The sequence below is a fragment of the Ranitomeya imitator genome, chromosome 2 (genome assembly GCF_032444005.1).
Source record: "Ranitomeya imitator isolate aRanImi1 chromosome 2, aRanImi1.pri, whole genome shotgun sequence".
Taxonomy (NCBI): domain Eukaryota; kingdom Metazoa; phylum Chordata; class Amphibia; order Anura; family Dendrobatidae; genus Ranitomeya; species Ranitomeya imitator.
Genome location: NC_091283.1, coordinates 293329744 through 293353398, shown reverse-complemented (window position 1 = coordinate 293353398; position 23655 = coordinate 293329744). Strand labels below are relative to the sequence as shown.

General features: G+C 45.4%; 1 long non-coding RNA gene across 2 annotated transcripts; it reads left to right on the top strand.

The window, feature by feature from the left end:
• The first annotated feature begins 17270 nt into the window (after positions 1-17270).
• On the top strand, positions 17271-18626 carry LOC138667394 (uncharacterized). Of its 2 annotated transcripts, none has more exons than XR_011318737.1 (2): positions 17271-17362; positions 18166-18626. It is a non-coding gene; the product is annotated as an uncharacterized lncRNA (long non-coding RNA). The 2 variants fall into 2 exon arrangements; XR_011318738.1 differs by having other exon boundaries at positions 18163-18626.
• The last annotated feature ends 5029 nt before the right edge of the window (positions 18627-23655 follow it).

Here is a 23655-nt window from a genome sequence, read left to right as displayed (position 1 = left end):
GCACGAGAACAGCAGGGCTTAGCCCGAGCACAAATCCCACAGGACTGCACAAAAGAACGCACATCCCGCGACAGAGATGGCCACCAAAAGGATCTAGCCACTAACTCTCTGGTACCAAAGATTCCAGGATGACCAGCCAACACCGAACAATGAACCTCAGAGATAACTTTATTCGTCCACCTATCAGGGACAAACAGTTTCTCCGCTGGGCAACGATCAGGTTTATTAGCCTGAAATTTTTGCAGCACCCGCCGCAAATCAGGGGAGATGGCAGACACAATTACTCCCTCTTTGAGAATACCCGCCGGCTCAGACAAACCCGGAGAGTCGGGCACAAAACTCCTAGACAGGGCATCCGCCTTCACATTTTTAGAGCCCGGAAGGTACGAAATCACAAAGTCAAAACGGGCGAAAAACAGCGACCAACGAGCCTGTCTAGGATTCAACCGCTTGGCAGACTCGAGATAAGTCAAGTTCTTATGATCAGTCAAGACCACCACGCGATGCTTAGCTCCCTCAAGCCAATGACGCCACTCCTCGAATGCCCACTTCATGGCCAGCAACTCTCGATTGCCAACATCATAATTTCGCTCAGCAGGCGAAAATTTCCTGGAAAAGAAGGCGCATGGTTTCATCACCGAGCAATCAGAACTTCTCTGCGACAAAACAGCCCCCGCTCCAATCTCAGAAGCATCAACCTCGACCTGGAACGGAAGCGAAACATCTGGCTGACACAACACAGGGGCAGAAGAAAAACGACGCTTCAACTCTTGAAAAGCTTCCACAGCAGCAGAAGACCAATTGACCACATCAGCACCCTTCTTGGTCAAATCGGTCAATGGTTTAGCAATACTAGAAAAATTGCAGATGAAGCGACGATAAAAATTAGCAAAGCCCAGGAACTTTTGCAGACTTTTCAGAGATGTTGGCTGAGTCCAATCATGGATGGCCTGGACCTTAACAGGGTCCATCTCGATAGTAGAAGGGGAAAAAATTAACCCCAAAAATGAAACCTTCTGAACACCAAAGAGACACTTTGATCCCTTCACAAACAAAGAATTAGCACGCAGGACCTGAAACACCGTTCTGACCTGCTTCACATGAGACTCCCAATCATCCGAGAAGACAAAAATATCATCCAAGTATACAATCAGGAATTTATCCAGGTACTCTCGGAAGATGTCATGCATAAAGGACTGAAACACTGATGGAGCATTGGCAAGTCCGAATGGCATTACTAGGTACTCAAAATGGCCCTCGGGCGTATTAAATGCAGTTTTCCATTCATCACCTCGCTTAATACGCACAAGATTATATGCACCACGAAGATCTATCTTGGTGAACCAACTAGCCCCCTTAATCCGAGCAAACAAATCAGATAACAGCGGCAAGGGGTACTGAAATTTAACCGTGATCTTATTTAGAAGGCGGTAATCTATACAAGGTCTCAGCGAACCATCCTTCTTCGCCACAAAAAAGAACCCCGCTCCCAATGGCGACGATGACGGGCGAATATGCCCCTTCTCCAAGGACTCCTTCACGTAACTCCGCATAGCGGCGTGCTCAGGCACAGATAAATTAAACAGTCGACCTTTTGGGAATTTACTACCAGGAATCAAATCGATAGCACAATCACAATCCCTATGCGGAGGTAGGGTATCGGACTTGGGCTCATCAAATACATCCCGGTAATCAGACAAGAATTTTGGGACCTCATAAGGGGTGGATGACGAAATAGACAGAAATGGGACATCACCATGTACCCCCTGACAACCCCAGCTGGACACAGACATGGATTTCCAATCTAATACTGGATTATGGATTTGTAGCCATGGCAACCCCAACACGACCACATCATGCAGATTATGCAACACCAGAAAGCGAATAACCTCCTGATGTGCAGGAGCCATGCACATGGTCAGCTGGGTCCAATACTGAGGCTTATTCTTGGCCAAAGGCTTAGCATCAATTCCTCTCAATGGAATAGGACACTGCAAGGGCTCCAAGAAAAACCCACAACGCCTAGCATACTCCAAGTCCATCAAATTCAGGGCAGCGCCTGAATCCACAAATGCCATGACAGAATAAGATGACAAAGAGCAGATCAAGGTAACGGACAAAAGAAATTTCGACTGTACCGTACCAATGGTGGCAGACCTAGCGAACCGCTTAGTGCGCTTAGGACAATCAGAGATAGCATGAGTGGAATCACCACAGTAGAAACACAGCCCATTCTGACGTCTGTGTTCTTTCCATTCAACTCTGGTCAAAGTCCTATCACACTGCATAGGCTCAGGTTTATGCTCAGATAATACCGCCAAATGGTGCACAGATTTACGCTCACGCAAGCGTCGACCGATCTGAATGGCCAAAGACATAGACTCATTCAGACCAGCAGGCATAGGAAATCCCACCATGACATCCTTAAGGGCTTCAGAGAGACCCTTTCTGAAAATAGCTGCGAGCGCACCTTCATTCCATTGAGTGAGCACGGACCACTTTCTAAATTTCTGACAATATACCTCTATCTCATCCTGACCCTGACACAGAGTCAGTAAATTTTTCTCTGCCTGATCCACTGAATTACGTTCATCGTACAGCAATCCGAGCGCCAGGAAAAACGCATCAATATTACATAATGCAGGATCTCCTGGCGCAAGAGAAAATGCCCAGTCCTGAGGGTCGCCACGTAAAAAAGAAATAATGATCCTGACTTGTTGAACTGGGTCACCAGAGGAGCGAGGTTTCAAAGCCAGAAATAGTTTACAATTATTTTTGAAACTCAGAAATTTAGTTCTATCTCCAAAAAACAAATCAGGAATAGGAATTCTTGGTTCTAACATAGAATTCTGAACCACAAAGTCTTGAATATTTTGCACTCTTGCCGTGAGCTGATCCACACATGAAGACAGACCTTTAATGTCCATCGCTACACCTGTGTCCTGAACCACCCAAATGTCTAGGGGAAAAAAAGGCAAAACACAGTGCAAAGAAAAAAAAATGGTCTCAGAACTTCTTTTTTCCCTCTATTGAGAATCATTAGTACTTTTGGCCTCCAGTACTGTTAAGATTAGGTAATTCAGTACCACAATGGACATAGTAGTCAGAGCACATACAGTGACCTGACAATAACCCAAAAACATAGAACGAGCTCTGAGACGTGGGAACTCTGCTGACCGCAATCCCTAATCCTCTCCAACCACACTAGAGGCAGCCGTGGATTGCGCCTAACGCCCCCTATGCAACTCGGCACAGCCTGAGAAACTAGCTAGCCTGAAGATAGAAAATAAGCCTACCTTGCCTCAGAGAAATACCCCAAAGGAAAAGGCAGTCCCCCACATATAATGTCTGTGAGTTAAGATGAAAAGACAAACGTAGAGATGAAATAGATTTAGCAAAATGAGGCCCGACTTTCTGAACAGAGCGAGGATAGGAAAGGTAACTTTGCGGTCAACACAAAACCCTACAAACAACCACGCAAAGGGGGCAAAAAGACCCTCCGTACCGTCTAACGGCACGGAGGTACACCCTCTGCGTCCCAGAGCTTCCAGCAAGCAAGAAAAACCAAATAAACAAGCTGGACAGAAAAAACAGCAAACAAAAATAATACAAGAGCAACTTAGCTATGCAGAGCAGCAGGCCACAGGAACGATCCAGGAGGAAGCAAGTCCAATACTAGAACATTGACTGGAGGCCAGGATCAAAGCACTAGGTGGAGTTAAATAGAGCAGCACCTAACGACTTCACCACATCACCTGAGGAAGGAAACTCAGAAGCCGCAGTACCACTTTCCTCCACCAACGGAAGCTCATAGAGAGAATCAGCCGAAGTACCACTTGTGACCACAGGAGGGAGCTCTGCCACAGAATTCACAACAGTCCCCATCCTGTCATGTGCTGCTCCATCCTGCGTCCCCATCCTGTCATGTGCTGCTCCATCCTGCGCCCCCATTCTGTCATGTGCTGCTCCATCCTGCATCCCCATCCTGTCATGTGCTGCTCCCATCCTGCGCCCCCGTTCTGTCATGTGCTGCTCCCATCCTGCGCCCCCGTTCTGTCATGTGCTGCTCCCATCTTGCGCCTCCATTCTGTCATTTGCTGCTTCCATCCTGTCATGTGCTGCTCCCATCCTGCGCCCCCGTTCTGTCATGTGCTGCTCCCATCCTGCGCCCCCGTTCTGTCATGTGCTGCTCCCGTCCTGCGCCCCCGTTCTGTCATGTGTTGCTCCCATCCTGCTCCCCTGTTCTGTCATGTGCTGCTCCCATCCTGCGCCCATTCTGTCATGTGCTGCTGCCATCCTGTGCCCGTTCTGTCATGTGCTGCTCCCATCCTGCGCCCGTTCTGTCATGTGCTGCTGCCATCCTGCGCCCGTTCTGTCATGTGCTGCTGCCATTCTGCGCCCGTTCTGTCATGTGCTGCTTCCATCCTGCTCCCCTGTTCTATCATGTGCTGCTCCCATCCTGCGCCCGTTCTGTCATGTGCTGCTGCCATACTGCGCCCGTTCTGTCATGTGCTGCTGCCATCCTGCGCCCGTTCTGTCATGTGCTGCTGCCATCCTGCCCCCGTTCTGTCATGTGCTGCTCCCATCCTGCGCCACCATTGTATTATGGTCAACAGCATTTTTGGTGCCAAAGATATTTCATCGAATTTAGGGTATTTTTGGGGTGCTGATTCTGAATATGTCATCAGTTTTGCCAGATTGGCTCAAGTTTTTGAGATTTTTGGTATCTTATTTATAGCACTTGTTGGTAAATGCGACGCATCATCTCATTAATTTCTTTGGATTAGTACTTGAACTGAGCAGTTCTCAATATAGTTTTGTGTTAATTAGTGTTCTAAAAGTTTGTTCATAGCTTGATTTTTGCACTAACTTTATGTTGTTGTCTGTTTTCCAGTGAAAAGCATGAACTCATCAAGAAGAAGTTGTCTTAACGATCCAGACTCATTCTGTTACATTTGTGGTGAATACACACTGCCAAAACATAGAAGAAACATAACAGACTTCGTAAAAAAAGTGTATTTTGCCTATTTTGGGGTTATGCTTGGGGACCAAGACAAGTTTTGGGCACCACACATAGTGTGCAAAGCATGTATCGAATTATTACGAAAATGGAGCCTTGCCGTGTGCACAAACAGTGGTTTGTGACCACATATGAGGTATCGTTGTACTCAGGAGAAATTGCCCAACACATTTTAGGATCCATTTTATTCTGTTGCCCATGTGAAAATGAAAAAATTGAGGCTAAAATAAATTTTTTGTGAAAAAAAGTACTTTTTCATTTTTACGGATCAATTTGTGAAGCACCTGGGGGTTCAAAGTGCTCACTATGCATCTAGATAAGCTCCTTGGGGGGTCTAGTTTCCAAAATGGGATCACTTGTGGTAGAGCTTCAAAGTTTGAGCACACAGGGGCTCTCTGGATCGTTAAGACAACTTCTTCTTGATGAGTTCATGCTTTTCACTGGAAAACAGACAACAACATAAAGTTAGTGCAAAAATCAAGCTATGAACAAACTTTTAGAACACTAATTAACACAAAACTATATTGAGAACTGCTCAGTTCAAGTACTAATCCAAAGAAATTAATGAGATGATGCGTCGCATTTACCAACAAGTGCTATAAATAAGATACCAAAAATCTCAAAAACTTGAGCCAATCTGGCAAAACTGATGACATATTCAGAATCAGCACCCCAAAAATACCCCAAATTCATTAAAATATTTTGGACACCAGAAAAAAAAATTTTTTTTGTTGACCTGTATATGCCCCCCATAAGACGCTCCAGTGTGTATGCCCCCGTATGCTGCTGCCATATAAAAAAAAAAAAATACAATACTCAACTATCGTCCGGCTCCACTGCAGGTGTGTCTTCAAGAAAATAGCGCCGGAAAGCGCGGACTGCGCAGGCGCCAATTCCTTCTGCCGGAATCGGCGCCTGTGCAGTCCGCGCTTTCCGGCGCCATTTTCTTGAAGACACACTCCGGCTCCTCTGCCTGTGACTGGTAAGTCAGAGGGCGGCGCCGGTGCGCATTAAGCGCGTCATCGCGCCCTCTGAACTGTCACAGCAGAGGAGCCGGGAGACGGAGCCACACGCAGCGCTGGAACGGAGGACAGGTGAATATACTCACCCTCCTGGTGGTCCCTGACTCTCCGGAGGAGATCGCGGTATGCGTTCAGTGCTTACGCATACCGCGATCTCCTGGGAGCGTCAGTCTGTGGGGGCCAGACTGCGCCGGCGCTTGCACCTGCGCAGTCTATAAAGGCTTCGGACAGAGTGACGCTCCCAGCGTTATAATATATATATATATATATACACATATATTTATATATATGTATGACATTTAAGTTTTTAGACGTAGAAACTATTCAGCTGACGTGTTGCGAAGACATGGGTGCAACATTTGTGAATGGCTTTCCTAGTCTAATGCACAAATAAAGGTATCATCCCTTTTTCTTTGGTGACATAGATAAAGGAAAGCTGACAGTCAAGCATACAATAAAAGTGTACTATTTTGGAAACTTTGTATTTTGAATGCCCTTCTCTTGTTCTATTTAAAGGGGTTGTCCACTACTTTCATTTAACCCCCCCCCCCCCCAATGTATCCCCACGGGGCCCCTAATGAATTTTGTAAATACCTTCTGTTGCCATTTTAGCCTGCGAGCGGCACTTTGGTAGCGGCTGAGTCCGGGTTGCGTGACCCCCCAGGCTGCAGCCGCCGCTAATATCCACCAATATCATGTCAATTTCCTGACTGGAAATTGACGTGACATCATCAGCAGGTGTGATGTCACCGCTCTACAGGGGCTCCAGCGATGAAATAACAGGCGGAGGTAATCCTCCGCTGTGTATCCCTCCGCTGCCGGGAAAGAGGTCCCGTAACCCAAATTCTCACGCAGCATTGCTGTAAAGTGAGAGCCTGAACTCAGGTAACCTCAGTGATGCACTGCAGGAGCCATTGTCTCCTGTCAGTTCCTCACTGGGAGGCCCTATAGAGCAGTGACATCACCTAATCACCTAATTAGAATGTTCCTCGTGCCATGCTTTAACGATTCCTGCTGTATGAATTGGTGCATTATCATCCTGAAAGATGGCGTTCCCCTCCGGGAACAGTGCTTAAACTATTGGATGCACTTGGTCGCCCAAAATGCCTAAATAATTTCGGCTGTTAATTCTTCCATGAAGGGACATCATTGGCCCTGCGGATCTCCACGAAATAACACCCCAGATCAATACAGAACCTCCACCATGTTTTACAGCTTGGAGAAGGCAGTCTGGATGGAATGCTTCTTTCGGCTGACTCCAAACGTACACTCGGCCGGAGGTCGGAAATAGGGTAAACGATGATTCGTCTGAGAATATCACGTTTCCACTGCTCGAGGGACCAATTCTGGAGGTTTCTACACCACATGAAGAGCAAACTCACCAAAACAGATGACAAATGCACTCACAAGGTGCAGCAGGCCCCTGATAATAAATGCTAAAGCAGCACAGGTGCAAGCTACTGATGAGAGCAACCACCCACTCGCCCAAACATTAGAGGGGTTGGCTGCATAGTAGAAAAAATGCACACAGGTAAGGCTTGCATAAGACACTAGTCACACAGATAAATGTGATGCACAGTGTCTGGACAACCTACAGTCATGGCCAAAAGTATTGACACCCCTGCAATTCTGTCAGATAATACTCAGTTTCTTCCTGAAAATGATTGCAATCACAAATTCTTTGGTATTATTATCTTCATTTAATTTGTCTTAAATGAAAAAACACAAAAGAGAATGAAGCAAAAAGCAAAACATTGATCATTTCACACAAAACTCCAAAAATGCGCCAGACAAAAGTATTGGCACCCTCAGCATAATACTTGGTTGCACAACCTTTAGCCAAAATAACTGCGACCAACCGCTTCCGGTAACCATCAATGAGTTTCTTACAATGCTCTGCTGGAATTTTAGACCATTCTTCTTTGGCAAACAGCTCCAGGTCCCTGATATTTGAAGGGTGCCTTCTCCAAACTGCCATTTTTAGATCTCTCCACAGGTGTTCTATGGGATTCAGGTCTGGACTCATTGCTGTCCCCCTTAGAAGTCTCCAGTGCTTTCTCTCAAACCATTTTCTAGTGCTTTTTGAAGTGTGTTTTTGGTCATTGTCCTGATGGAAGACCCATGACCTCTGAGGGAGACCCAGCTTTCTCACACTGGGCCCTACATTATGCTGCAAAATTTGTTGGTAGTCTTCAGACTTCATAATGCCATGCACACGGTCAAGCAGTCCAGTGCCAGAGGCAGCAAAGCAACCCCAAACCATCAGGGAACCTCCGCCATGTTTGACTGTAGGGACCGTGTTCTTTTCTTTGAATGCCTCTTTTTTTCTCCTGTAAACTCTATGTTGATGCCTTTGCCCAAAAAGCTCTACTTTTGTCTCATCTGACCAGAGAACATTCTTCCAAAACATTTTAGACTTTTTCAGGTAAGTTTTGGCAAACTCCAGCCTGGCTTTTTTATGTCTCAGGGTAAAGAAGTGGGGTCTTACTGGGTCTCCTACCATACAGTCCCTTTTCATTTAGACGCCGACGGATAGTATGGGTTGACACTGTTGTACCCTCGGACTGCAGGGCAGCTTGAACTTGTTTGGATGTTAGTCGAGGTTCTTTATCCAACATCCGCACAATCTTGCGTTGAAATCTCTTGTCAATTTTTCTTTTCCGTCCACATCTAGGGAGGTTAGCCACAGTGCCATGGGCTTTAAACTTCTTGATGACACTGCGCACGGTAGAAACAGGAACATTCAGGTCTTTGGAGATGGACTTGTAGCCTTGAGATTGCTCATACTTCCTCACAATTTGGTTTCTCAAGTCCTCAGACAGTTCTTTGGTCTTCTTTCTTTTCTCCATGCTCAATGTGGTACAGACAAGGACACAGGATAGAGGTTGAGTCAACTTTAATCCATGTCAACTGGCTGCAAGTGTGATTTAGTTATTGCCAACACCTGTTAGGTGCCACAGGTAAGTTACAGGTGCTGTTAACTACACAAATTAGGGAAGCATCACATGATTTTTCGAACGGTGTCAATACTTTTGTCCACCCCCTTTTTTATGTTTGGTGTGGAATTATATCCAAGTTGGCTTTAGGACAATTCTTTTTGTGTTTTTCCATTTAAGACAAATTAAATGAAGATAATAATACCAAAGAATTTGTGATTGCAATCATTTTCAGGAAGAAACTGAGTATTATCTGACAGAATTGCAGGGGTGTTAATACTTTTGGCCATGACTGTATTTGTGAGAATCAGACTGCACTCAGATGTCATCCGAGTGCAGTCCTACTGGAATACCTGGGGTGGACCCGCAGATCCATGACAACGAACCTCCCAAGGGTGAGCTGACCAGGTAGACCACCCCCTATACAGGGAGCGTTAGGGGCAGACCCAAGGGAGACATCTTGGAGAATCGATCCACAACAACAAAAATGACTGTATGACCAGAGGACTTAGGCAGATCAGTAATAAAGTCCATAGCAATATGCTGCCACGGAGCTGAAGGAACTGGAAGAGGATGTAGGAGACCGGAAGGCAGATGTCTGGGAACCTTGTTCCTAGCACAAGACGGGCACGAAGCAGTAAAACCTTGAACATCTGAAAGAAGGGATGGCCACCAATAATGGCGCGAGATGAGAGCGAGCGTTTTCTTGTACCCGACATGGCCTGCCAGTCTTGAGGCATGACCCCAACGTAGGACTCGAAACCTCTCGCTCACCCGGACAAGGGTTTTACCTGGTGGTAAGGAAGACAAACTGACCGGAGCCACAAAAATAATTTTGCTGGGGTCCACGATGTGTGCTGGTTCCTCTACAACATCGGAAGCAAGAAATGACCTGGACAAAGCATCAGCCTTAAAGTTCTTGTCGTCAGGACGGAAATGTAGTTCAAAGTCAAAACGGGCAAAGAATAATGACCATCTGGCTTGTCGGGGATTCAATCTTTGCGCAGAGCGGATATATTCCAGGTTCTTGTGGTCTGTAAAGATCTTGAAAGGGTGAACAGCTCCCTCTAAGAGATAACGCCATTCCTCCAGTGCCAATTTTATGGCCAATAGTTCCTTATCACCAATGGCGTAGTTCCTCTCCGAGGCGGAGAAGATTTTGGAAAAGAAACCACAAGTAGCCAGTCGTCCGGAAGAAGATCTCTGGGAGAGTACTGCACCAGCTCCAATGGCAGAAGCGTCTACCTCGAGACTAAAGGGTTTGTTGATCTCAGGCCAACGGAGTACAGGAGCCGAGGCAAATGCATGTTTCAGAGACTGAAAAGCATCTTCAGCTTCGGAAGACCAGATGTGGGGATTGGATCCCTTGGGAGTCAAAGCAGAAATTGAGGCGACCAGAGTGGAGAAATGTGGGATAAACTGCCGGTAGTAATTAGCGAACCCAAGAAAACGTTGAATTGCTTTCACTCCTTGGGGGCGTGGCCAGTCAAGCACAGCAGACACTTTCTCCGGGTCTATTTGCAAGCTAGAGTCAGAAATAATATAGCCAAGAAACGGTAGCAAAGACTGCTCAAAAACGCATTTCTCGAGTTTGGCGTAAAGACGATTCTCTCTAAGACGGGAGAGCACTTGACGGACATCTCTTCTGTGAGAAGCAAGATCAGCAGAGAACACCAGAATGTCGTCTAAGTACACCACCACACAGGAGTAGAGTAGATCTCGGAAAACATCATTCACAAACTACTGGAATACTGCTGGAGCGTTACACAAGCCGAAAGGCATGACTAAATACTCATAGTGACCATCCCTGGTGTTGAAAGCAGTTTTCCATTCGTCTCCTGAACGAATACGGATTAAGTTGTAAGCTCCACGAAGATCCAATTTCGTGAAAATTCGGGCTCCTCTCAGGCGATCAAACAACTCAGGTATGAGTGGTAGCGGGTACTTGTTCTTGATTGTGAGATTGTTGAGACCACGGTAGTCTATACAAGGACGAAGAGTCCCATCCTTCTTAACGAAGAAAAAACCCGCACCTGCAGGGGAGGAGGATTTGCGAATAAAACCTTTGGTTAAATTCTCCCGCACGTATTCAGTCATGGCTTGAGTCTCGGCTGGAGACAACGGGTAGATTCGACCTTGAGGAGGAGAAGAGCCCAGAACTAAATCAATTGGGCAGTCGTAGGGTCGATGTGGAGCTAAGGTCTCAGCCTCTTTCTTATTGAAGACATCCAGGAAAGACAAATATGCGGAAGGTAAATTGGAAGACGCTGAGATAGGACGAGAAGATTCTCTTGGCAACACGGGAAGCAAACCGTTACTCTGGCAGAAGAGTCCCCAACGCAGAATTTCGCCAGACCGCCAGTCAATACAAGGCTCGTGAGTCCTTAACCAAGGAAGTCCAAGAAGAAACGATCTTCTCATGATGCAGGATTCCAATTTGGAGTTCCAATTCTTCAGTAACCAACGTAACGGACTCCCGCAGAGGTTGGCGATCGACTGACGCAATCTGTCGAGGAGTCTCCAGGGATCTGACCGGAATCTGCAATCTCCTAACTGCCTCAAGTTGAATAAAGTTCCCGGCTGCCCCAGAATCTATATAAGCAGAGTCAGAGAAACGTTTATTTCCCAGATGTAAAAGAACAGAAAGAGTGATGGGTTGAGAGGGTTCAGGGATACCTAGGGAGACCTCTCTTACCTGCCCTAGGTGGAGGTGTTTCCCGGCCTCAAAGGACAGGAACTCAAGAGATGAGACGCACTACCACAATAGAAACAGAGACCTTGAGCAAGCCTCTCTTTCCGACGCTGCTCCACAGGTTTAAGACGGTCCACCTGCATGGGTTCCGGGGAAGGAGTCGACTCAGACCGAGAAGGGGAAAAATTAGGAGAAACCGGAGGAAGTCGAGGAAATCTCCTCTCTCTAGCGTTCCTGGAAACGTAAATCAATGCGGGTTGTCAAAGCGAGAAGATCCTCCAAAGACGTCGGAGTATCACGACCCGCCAACTCGTCCTTGATTCAAGGAGAAAGCCCCCGCCAGAAGGCTCCCACTAAAGCCTCATTATTCCATCCTAATTCAGATGAAAGGGTGCGAAACCGGATGGCGTATTGACCCACCGAAAGCGTACCTTGATGAAGATTAACCCCTCTGTGACCTTAGACGTACTATCCCGTCGAGGTGCCCTGGGCTTATCTGACCCTGGACGGGATAGTACGTCATAGCGATCGGCAGCGCTCACGGGGGGAGCGCCGCCGATCGCGGCCGGGTGTCAGCTGCTTATCGCAGCTGACATCCGGCACTATGTGCCAGGAGCGGTCACGGACCGCCCCCGGCACATTAACCCCTGGCACACCACGATCAAACATGATCGCGATGTGCTGGCGGTGCAGGGAAGCACCGCGCAGGGAGGGGGCTCCCTGCGGGCTTCCCTGAGCCCCCCGCAGCAACGCGATGTGATCGCGTTGCTGCGGGGGTCTTACCTCCCTCCCTCCCTGCTCTAGCCCCGGATCCAAGATGGCCGCGGATCCGGGTCCTGCAGGGAGGGAGGTGGCTTCACAGAGCCTGCTCAGAGCAGGCACTGTGAAGGCTGCAGCGCTGCATGTCAGATCAGTGATCTGACAGAGTGCTGTGCAAACTGTCAGATCACTGATCTGTGATGTCCCTCCTAGGACAAAGTAAAAAAAAAATTTCCAAATGTGTAAAAAAAAAAAAAAAAAATATTCCAAAATAATGAAAAAAAAAAAATATATATTATTCCCATAAATACATTTCTTCATCTAAAAAAAAAAAAAAAAAACAATAAAAGTGCACATATTTAGTATCGCCGCGTCCGTAACGACCCGACCTATAAAACTGGCCCACTAGTTAACCCCTTCAGTAAACACCGTAAGAAAAGAAAAAAATAACAGGCAAAAAACAACGCTTTATTATCATACCGCCGAACAAAAAGTGGAATAACACGCGATCAAAAAGACAGACATAAATATCTATGGTACCGCTGAAAGCGTCATCTTGTCCCGCAAAAAATGAGCTGCCATACATCATGATCAGCAAAAAAATAAAAAAGTTATAGTCCTGAGAATAAAGCGATGCCAAAATAATTATTTTTTCTGTAAAATAGTTTTTATCGTATAAAAGCGCCAAAACATAAAAAAATGATATAAATGAGGTATCGCTGTAATCATACTGACCCTAAGAATAAAACTGCTTTATCAATTTTACCAAACGCGGAACGGTATAAACGCCTCCCCCAATAGAAATTCATGAATAGCTGGTTTTTGGTCATTCTTCCTCACAAAAATCGGAATAAAAAGCGATCAAAAAATGTCACGTGCCCGAAAATGTTTTCAATAAAAACGTCAACTCGTCCCGCAAAAAACAAGACCTCACATGACTCTGTGGACCAAAATATGGAAAAATTATAGCTCTCAAAATGTGGTATTGCAAAAAATATTTTTTGCAATAAAAAGCGTCTTTCAGTGTGTGACGGCTGCCAATCATAAAAATCCGCTAAAAAACTCGCTATAAAAGTAAATCAACCCCCCCTTCATCACCCCCTTAGTTAGGGAAAAATAAAAAAAATGTATTTATTTCCATTTTCCCATTAGGGCTAGGGTTAGGGTTAGGGCTAGGGTTAGGATTAGGGCTAGGGTTAGGGTTAGGGCTAGAGTTAGGGCTAGGGTTAGGGCTAGGGTTAGGGCTAGGGTTAGGGCTAGAGTTAGGGCTAGGGTTAGGGCTAGGGTTAGGGCTAGGGTTAGGGTTAGGGCTAGGGTTAGGGCTAGGGTTAGGGCTAGGGTTAGGGCTAGGATTAGGGCTAGGATTAGGGCTAGGGTTAGGGCTAGGGTTAGGGCTAGGGTTAGGGTTAGGGCTAGGGTTAGGGCTAGGGTTAGGGCTAGGGTTAGGGTTGGGGCTACAGTTAGGGTTCGGGTTGGGGCTAAAGTTAGGGTTTAGATTACATTTACGGTTGGGAATAGGGTTGGGATTAGGGTTAGGGGTGTGTCAGGGTTAGAGGTGTGGTTAGGGTTACCATTGGAATTAGGGTTAGGGGTGTGTTTAGATTAGGGTTTCAGTTATAATTGGGGGGTTTCCACTGTTTCGGCACATCAGGGGCTCTCTAAACACGACATGGCGTCCGATCTCAATTCCAGCCAATTCTGCGTTGAAAAAGTAAAACAGTGCTCCTTCCCTTCCGAGCTCTCCCGTGTGCCCAAACAGGGGTTTACCCCAACATATGGGGTATCAGCGTACTCAGGACAAATAGGACAACAACTTTTGTGGTCCAATTTCTCCTGTTACCCTTGGGAAAATACAAAACTGGGGGCTAAAAAATAATTTTTGTGGGAAAACAAAAAGATTTTTTATTTTCACGGCTCTGCGTTATAAACTGTAGTGAAACACTTGGGGGTTCAAAGTTCTCACAACAAATCTAGATAAGTTCATTGAGGGGTCTAGTTTCCAATATGGGGTCACTTGTGGGGGGTTTCTACTGTTTAGGTACATTAGGGGCTCTGCAAACACAATGTGACGCCTGCAGACCAATCCATCTAAGTCTGCATTCCAAATGATGCTCCTTCCCTTCCGAGCCCTCCCATGCGCCCAGACGGTGGTTCCCCCCCACATATCGGGTATCAGCGTACTCAGGACAAATTGGACAACAACATTTAGGGTCCAATTTCTCCTGCTAACCTTGGAAAAATACAAAACTGGGGGCTAAAATATAATTTTTGTGGAAAAAAAATATTTTTTATTTGCACGGCTCTGCGTTATAAACTGTAGTGAAATACTTGGGGGTTCAAAGCTCTCACAACACATCAAGATAAGTTCCTTAGGGGGTCTACTTTCCAAAATGGTGTCACTTGTGGGGGGTTTCAATGTTTAGGCACATCAGTGGCTCTCCAAACGCAACATGGCGTCCCATCTCAATTCCTGTCAATTTTGCATTGAAAAGTCAAACGGCGCTCCTTCCCTTCCGAGCTCTGTCATGTGACCAAACAGTGGTTTACTGCCACATATGGGGTATCAGCATACTCAGGACAAATTGGACAACAACTTTTGAGGTCCAATTTCTTCTCTTACCCTTGGAAAAATAAAAAATTGGGGGCAAAAATATAATTTTTGTGAAAAAATATGATTTTTTATTTTTACGGTTCTGCATTATAAACTTCTGTGAAGCACTTGGTGGGTCAAAGTGCTCACCACACCTCTAGATAAGTTCCTTAGGGGGTCTACTTTCCAAAATGGTGTCACTTGTGGGGGGTTTCAATGTTTAGGCACATCAGTGGCTCTCCAAACGCAAATCCCATCTCAATTCCTGTCAATTTTGCATTGAAAAGTCAAACGGCGCTCCCTCCCTTCCGAGCTCTCCCATGCACCCAAACAGTGGTTTACTGCCACATATGGGGTATCAGCGTACTCAGGACAAATTGGTCAACAACTTTTGCGGTCCATTTTCTCCTGTTACCTTTGGTAAAATAAAACAAATTGGAGCTGAAGTAAATTTTTTGTGTAAAAAAGTTAAATGTTCATTTTTATTTAAACATTCCAAAAATTCCTATTAAACACCTGAAGGGTTAATAAACTTCTTGAATGTGGTTTTGAGCACCTTGAGGGGTGCAGTTTTTAGAATGGTGTCACACTTGGGTATTTTCTATCATATAGACCCCTCAAAATGACTTCAAATGAGATGTGGTCCCTAAAAAAAAAATGGTGTTGTAAAAATGAGAAATTGCTGGTCAACTTTTAACCCTTATAAATCCCTAACAAAAAAAAAATTTGGTTCCAAAATTATGCTGATGTAAAGGAGACATGTGGGAAATGTTACTTATTAAGTATTTTGTGTGACATATCTCTGTGATTTAATTGCATAAAAATTCAAAGTTTGAAAATTGCGAAATTTTCAAAATTTTCACCAAATTTCCGTTTTTTTCACAAATAAACGCAGGTACTATCAAAGAAATTTTACCACTATCATGAAGTACAATATGTCACGAGAAAACAATGTCAGAATCACCAGGATCCGTTGAAGCGTTCCAGAGTTATAACCTCATAAAGGGACAGTGGTCAGAATTGTAAAAATTGGCCTGGTCATTGACGTGCAAACCACCCTTGGTGGTAAAGGGGTTAAACAGAGACTCGGTGGTAGAGGCCAAACGACCCGGTTCATCAAATACTTTACGAAACTTTTCAACAAAGGTGGAGAGTTGGGAAACAAGAGGATCATCCCGCTCCCAAAGGGGATTAACCCACGCCAAAGCCTCGCCCTCTAAATGAGATATTACAAATGCTACTTTAGAACGGTCAGTGGGATACTGCATGGGAAGTAACTCAAAATGAAGCTGGCATTGGTTTAAAAACCCTCTGCACAATTTAGGATCCCCACTATAGCGAGGAGGTTTAGCCAGACGGGGAGACGGATGAGGAGCTGAAGCCAGAGAGGGAATGGGAGCGGAAGACTGGAGGGCAGGAAGGCGATCATCCACAGAAGCCATAAAACTAAGAATATGAGCTTGAGTGTCACGCTGTTGGGCCAGCTCCTGTTGGAGACTTGCTAACAGAGAGGCGCTAACAGGGTCAGAGGCCTGCAGGGACGAGAGTCGGGACTCCATGGCCTTCAAAAAGGACATAATCCTGGACTGATTCTCCCGGAGGAATAATAATTCCTTCTGGGTAGGAGTCGGGGTACCAGCGGGGTCCATGGCCTGTCTGTACTGTGAGAATCAGACTGCACTCAGATGTCATCCGAGTGCAGTCCTATTGGAATATCTGGGGTGGACCCGCAGATCCACGACAACGAACCTCCCAAGGGTGAGCTGACCAGGTAGACCACCGCCTATACAGGGAGCGTTAGGACCAGACCCAAGGGAGACTATTGCCGCAGAAGCTGGAACCCGGAGACAGGTAGTAGGAAGTACAAGATAGAGAAGCTAGGCGCAGGACGGACAAAGTGAGACAAGATGAAGTACAGTTAGGTAAGAGCTGGGAACCGGTGAGACCAAAGGAGAACTGCGAAGGGGAAGACACAAAGGAAGCAGGACAGGACAGAGACTCCAGACTACATAGTACGGAGAGGACACTGGGAGGACTGGACTGGACGAGGAGACAAGGAAGCCCGGGAAGGCAGAGAAGCTGAACTAGCTGGACAGAGCGGAGACTCAGAACAGGCAGTGCAAAGACAATGGTAGACCTGAGAAAGAATCACCTTATATACATGGAGTGCTGGAGGACTTCCAGGTCACGGTCCTCCAGGATCACAGAGAGGAGATACAGAGCGCCCGCAAATCAGAAAGAGGAAGTGCTGGAGTGGGTGGTGCGCACGTACACCCGACGAGAACCAGAGAGCAGAGAATGAAGGAGAGGATGCGCGCCTGCAGGAGGAGCGCGCCGCAGCGGGTAAGAATGAGCGGAAGGAGTGGCCGTGACACTATTGATCATGCCCATAGTATTAGCAGGCGGGCCGTCCAGCACTATATATACACATGCAACACACAAGGAACAAAATAAAGGGGCCCTGCCGCACCCTGCAAAAAGATGATAAAAAGTGCAAAAAAGATGAAAAATTAAATAATGTACATAATACATTAGATGAGGTATTAGTTACATTTTTGGCCAAAATGGATAAGCTCGCAACCCAACATCAAGGGTCCTCATAAACTTGCGAGTCCTACTCTAACATCAAAAACAGCTAACAGAAAAATTCAAAAAACACAACATGAAGAGCAAAGTCACCAAAACCTTGTCAGATGACAAATGCACTCTCAGGGTGCAACAGGCCCCTGATAATAAATGCTAAAGCAGCACAGGTGCAAGCTACTGATGAGAGCAACCACCCACTCGCCCAAACATTAGAGGGGTTGGCTGCCTAGTAGCAAAAATGCACATAGGTAAGGCTTGCATAAGACACTAACAAAAAAATGCACATAGGTAAGGCTTGCATAACACACTATTCACACAGATAAATTAGCAGGTGGGCTGTCCAGCACTATATATATATATACATGCAACACACAAGGAACAACATAAAGGGGCCCTGCTGCACCCTGCAAAAAGATGATAGAAAGTGCAAAAAAGATGAAAAATTAATACTAATACTATGGGCATGATCAATAGGTTGTCCAGACACTGTGCATCACATTTATCTGTGTGAATAGGTTCTTATGCAAGCGTTACCTGTGTGCATTTTTCTGTGTTAGCAGGTTTTTACACCACTCTAAAAGCTTGGAAACATTTGTCATTGAGACCAGCGGCTTTCTAATTGCAGCTCTTCCATGGAATCCAGACTTGTGCAGCTCCCAACGAACAGTTTTCGTGGAAACTGGGTTCTGTAGGTGTTCATTGAGCTCAGTAGTGATTTTCGGAACCATGGTCTTGTGATCCTCTCTCACAATTCGCTTTAGAGTCCGACGGTCTAAATGGCTTTTTGCACTATGCACTTTATTTTTTGTATGTGATTTTGCTTACATTCTTGCCTAGATTGGCTGTATCATTATTTTAGGATGTGGCATACCCTATATTGCCCTATTTAAGGCATAATTCTGTTAATATCTTGTCCAGCATTTGCGCTTTTTTTGCCATCATTGTTGGTTTACTTGCATCTCCTGAATTTTAATTGTTCTTAAAGTTTTGTATATGAATAAAATTATTTTATATTAATGGTGCTGGAGGACTTTGTTGATTCTTACGTCTTGCTGATTCACATGCGGTCCCCTGTGTGTATTTTGGGGCTATTCATTGCTGTTTATTTTAATAGCCAGTAAAGGCTATGCAGACAGCTGCGGGCTGATATTCATAGCCTGGGAAGGGGCCAAGGGTATTTCCCCCTTCCCAGGCTACAAATATTGGCCGTCAGCTTTCCCCCTCTGGTGCAGAAAATTGCACAGGAGCCCACGCCATTTTTTTCCTGTTTTTTTTCAAAATTAAACATATTAATAAACATCGGCCTTGCTATATATCTATAGCTATATCTATCTATCTATAGCTATATATATCTAGCTATATCTATCTATCTACAGATATATTTATAGCTATATCAATCTAGCTATATCTATCTATCTACATATATATCTATCTATAGCTATATCTACTGAGCTGTAAGACAAAAAGACAGACGGCACCGCTAGTGCTGTTTGCTGCTGAAATCCTATGCTGTCAATATCTTGCCATGCTTCAGGCTTAGCCTCATGACCATCGGGTGCTTATCCAAGAAAACACAGTGTAATAAATCCACAAGAAGAAAAGCAGATAGCACTCACCAGTCTTTTGTAGAAATTCCGCTGTTTGTTAGCAGTAAAAAAGCATGTTGACCAGGGGAGTGAGGATGGGAGTGGGCAGAAACTTGACGATGGCCGTTTCGCGCCTACTAGCGCTTCCACGGGTCAATTAGTGGAAGGATGTGACGAGGGAAGAAAATATCCCATCACCACCTCGCTCCTCCTTCCACAGCTGCTGCCATAACAACGTGAAACATAAAAACATTTAAAATGAACATTAAGCATTCATGAAAGCGCACAGTTAAACAACAATAAATGGGAAAAAAAAACTAACAGGCAAGAGAGCGACCTCATACATAGCATTCTATATAAAAAATGTTTCTAAGGAAGACATATGCCTGCAGGATCATTACTTCAAGTAGTATTAACATCAAAAACATATCTGCTGGAAAAAGTCTTTTCTAACAAAAACCATTCCTGCGACCATTACCATAGGATACATTGTAACGAAAAAAACGCTTATACACTTATACAAAAGAATATTTTGTTACTAAGAAAATGTTTTTACAAAAAGATCGACATGTCCACCCTGTCATTAAATCCAATAGGGCCCATTGCACAAGTTTGCATAATCCACCTTGCTTCCCGTCTGAGTAGTAATTTGTGTAAACCATCACCCTGAGGGGACAAAGTCACTTACTCCAAGCCTGCGAACGACAGAACATCAGGATCTCTTGCATGTATCTCTTTTATGTGGCTAATTAGACGGGTAACTCCTTTGCCAGATGAAATGGACTTATAATGCTCCCTAAACCGCACATACATGGGCCGTATGGTTTTACCTATGTAGCAATATTTACACGGACAAAAACAACATACCCGACATGATCGGTCTTCCAAGTAATGAACCGAGAGACTGAATGACTCACCGCCCCCATGCGGATAACCCTATCTGTCGTATGAAATTTGCAATATGGAAAGTGACCACACTTATGGTTGCCCTTGGGGATTCCTGCATTTAACTAATTACTGTCTTCCTTCCTAATCCGGTTATGGACCAAAATATCTCTCAGCCTAGTGCTACGTTTACACAAAATCAAGGGTCCTCTAGCTACAATTTCTGCCAATTCCTTATCCCTCTCTAGGATGTGCCAGTTTTTCCTTATAGAGGCACGAATTTGACGATCCATGGGGCCGTATTGAAAACAAAATGTTCGCCTTTTAGCCTTGTTCCTAATGATACAATTTCTCTCAAGGGTTCTGTTTTCTTTAACTCTCTCCCCATCCACTCTACCCAGAGATGTCCTCAACAATGTTTCTGGGTATCCCCTTTGTCTGAACCTACCATATAGCTCCCTGGACTGTATGCTATAACCCACATCGGTGTTATTAACCCTTCGCACTCTGAGGAATTGGCTGTATGTGTAGGGTGGATGGAAACTTTTAGAATGCATCATCGAATTCGTTGCTGTCGGTTTTCTAAATAAAAATGTATGTCCATACTGCCCCATCTACAATCTTCACCGAAACGTTGGTGGTGTAAACCACCAAAAACAGATGTAAATGACATATTCATGGTGTTATTGTTAATTAAGGATACAAAGGCCTCAAAGTTATCCCTAGGGCCATCCCACACCATAAAAATGTCATCGACATATCTGAGGTAAAATTTGATGTGCTTAAGGAAAACGTTGTGAGCCGAATAAATAAACTTCTCCTCAAATAATCTGAGAACTAAATTATCGAAAGTGTATGCTGCCGGAGTCCCCATAGCTGTCCCAACATTTTGCAGGTACCACGTATCCAAAAACATGAACGCATTATGAGTGAGAACGAAATTAACTACCTCACCACCTCACATACAAAATCAGTGAAATCCTGTCCTTTTTCAGTGGTGTTCAAAATTTCTCTGAGGGCTTCAACCCCTACTTTTTGTGGGATACTCATGTAAAGGTTCTCAATATCAATAGACACCAATGAAAAACCTGTTTGCCACGTGAAATTTTGTATTACATCCAGAAAAGCGTTAGTGTCTTTGATATAAGATGGAATGTCTTTTAATAACGGGTGCAACAACCAGTCCATGTACTGGGACAGGGGTTCTGTGACCGACCCTATCCCAGATACTATGGGGCGTCCTGGAGGTGAAATTTTGGACTTGTGTATTTTTGGAACGTGGTACCAATGTGGTCTGGTGGGGAGCTTCTCCGCTTTTTTCTGAGGGATAGTCCCCAAATCAACATATTTCCTCAGAAAGGACCTCAATTCATTAAGAAACCTGTTAGTGGGATCTTTCTGTAATTTGGTGTATGTAACAACATCGGACAGTTGTCTGTTTGCCTCAGCTAGATACATGGATTTCGGTAATATTACGGCGTTACCACCCTTATCTGCAGGTCTTACTATGGTATCAGTCCAACTTGTAATCTTTTTCAATGCCTGTCTCTCTATGTCTGTCAAATTTGATGGAGCTTTATGATATATTGCCGCCTCCATATCCTTGACGACCTGAGTCTCGAAGAGACCTATCAGGTTATTCGGAGAGGAGGGCGGCATATGACTGGATGGGACCCCTCCCATGAAAGGAGCGTCTCCCAAAGGTGCGTTAGCCTCCTTATGTTCCTGAGAATCCATGAGGCTGAGAAGCAACATGGCATCATCCCTATTGTCAGACAGTACGTCAGTCCCTGCTATAAATCCCAATGGGCCAATGTTACATGGGCGTTCACCCTCTAATACCACGTTGTCATGTGTTTAGACAAGAATGATTTGTGCAGATGGATTTTCCTGACTGATTTAAACAAATCAATCTTAAGATCCGTCAGGTCAAATGTCTCTGGAATACAATAGCCCAATCCATTAGATAGCAATGATAAGTTTGCCTCACTCAAATTGTGCCCCGTCAAGTTAATAACAGATTCCTCACGAGGAATAATCAGTGTCTATGTCTCCACGAGACAAGCTTTCTCTTGCGATGACGGCCCATGGTGTCTCTCCTGTGCGATACTGTCTGCTGAGCCGTCTATCTAATCCTATACTGTGTGATACTGGCCTGAGATGTGTCTAATCCTCTCCTGTATGATACTGTCTGCTGTGCTGTGTATCTAATCCTCTCCTGTCTAATGCCGGTTTCACATGTCCAGATAATGCTAGTACCGGAAAAAATTGGTACCGGAATTATCCGTGTCCGTGTGCCCCTACGTTTCTGTGGCACATCAGTGTGGCACACGTGCGGCACACGTGTGCCACCCGTGTGCCCACTGGGTACCACACACACCGTGCTGGGTACCACACATACCAGCATCTGGTGCTGAAGCCGCAATTCATATCTTTCCTGCAGCAGCGTTTGCTGCAGAGAAGATATGAATAATAGTGTTTAAAATAAAGATCCATGTGCCCCCCGCCCTCCCACCCCCTGTGAGCCCCCCCCCGCTGTTCTGAAAATACTCACCCGGCTCGTTCCCTCGCCGGCGCTGCTTCCTGTTCTGGCCGCATCTTCTACTGTATGCGGTCACATGGGGCCGCCGATTACAGTAATGAATATGCGGCTCCACCACTATGGGAGGTGGAGCCGCACATTCATGACTGTAATCGGCGGCACCACGTGACCGCTGATACAGTAGAAGATGCGGCCAGAACAGGAAGCAGCGCCGGCGAGGGAATGAGCCGGGTGAGTATTTTCAGAACAGCGGGGGGGCTCACAGGGGGTGGGAGGGCGGGGGGCACATAGATCTTTATTTTAAACACTATTATTCATATCTTCTCTGCAGCAAACGCTGTTGCAGGGAAGATATGAATCGCGGCTTCAGCACCAGTGGGGGGGACAGCGCTTAATGTAGCGCTGTCTCCTGCACGGCACACGGACTGCACACGGACAACGTCTGTGTGCGGTACGTGTTTTACACGGACCCATTGACTTTAATGGGTCCGTGTAATATGTGCGCTCCCACGAACACTGACATGTCTCCGTGTTTGGCACACGGAGACACGGTCCGCAAAAAATCAATGACATCTGCACAGATGCATTGATTTTTATGTGTCTACGTGTGTCAGTGTCTCCGGTACGTGAGGAAACTCCACTCACAGAAAAAATCCCCAAGAAGCAATTTCCAAAATAATCATAAAATGTAACCTTTATTTAATATATTAAAAACATACGTGTGCACTTGACAAAAACCATCACCAGTCAATACAAGCGTACTATAGGAAAGGCCGGAACAGTGCCAAACCCTACGTTCTCTATGTGCCCCCTACCTGCCTGCGGAGGTTGGCACCCTATTTGCCTATGCCGTGGCGCCCCCGCTCCTCGCCGGCTATCCCTACTATCCCTACAACGCCCTAATAGGACAGGGGAAGAAATATATCACACGTACAATGTGTAAATGTGGATAACTTGAAGGGACATAAATATGTCAGTATAACTATCTAGCTAGATCTAGGGTTCTAAACTGACTTGGTGATCTGTGTCCCTTTGCT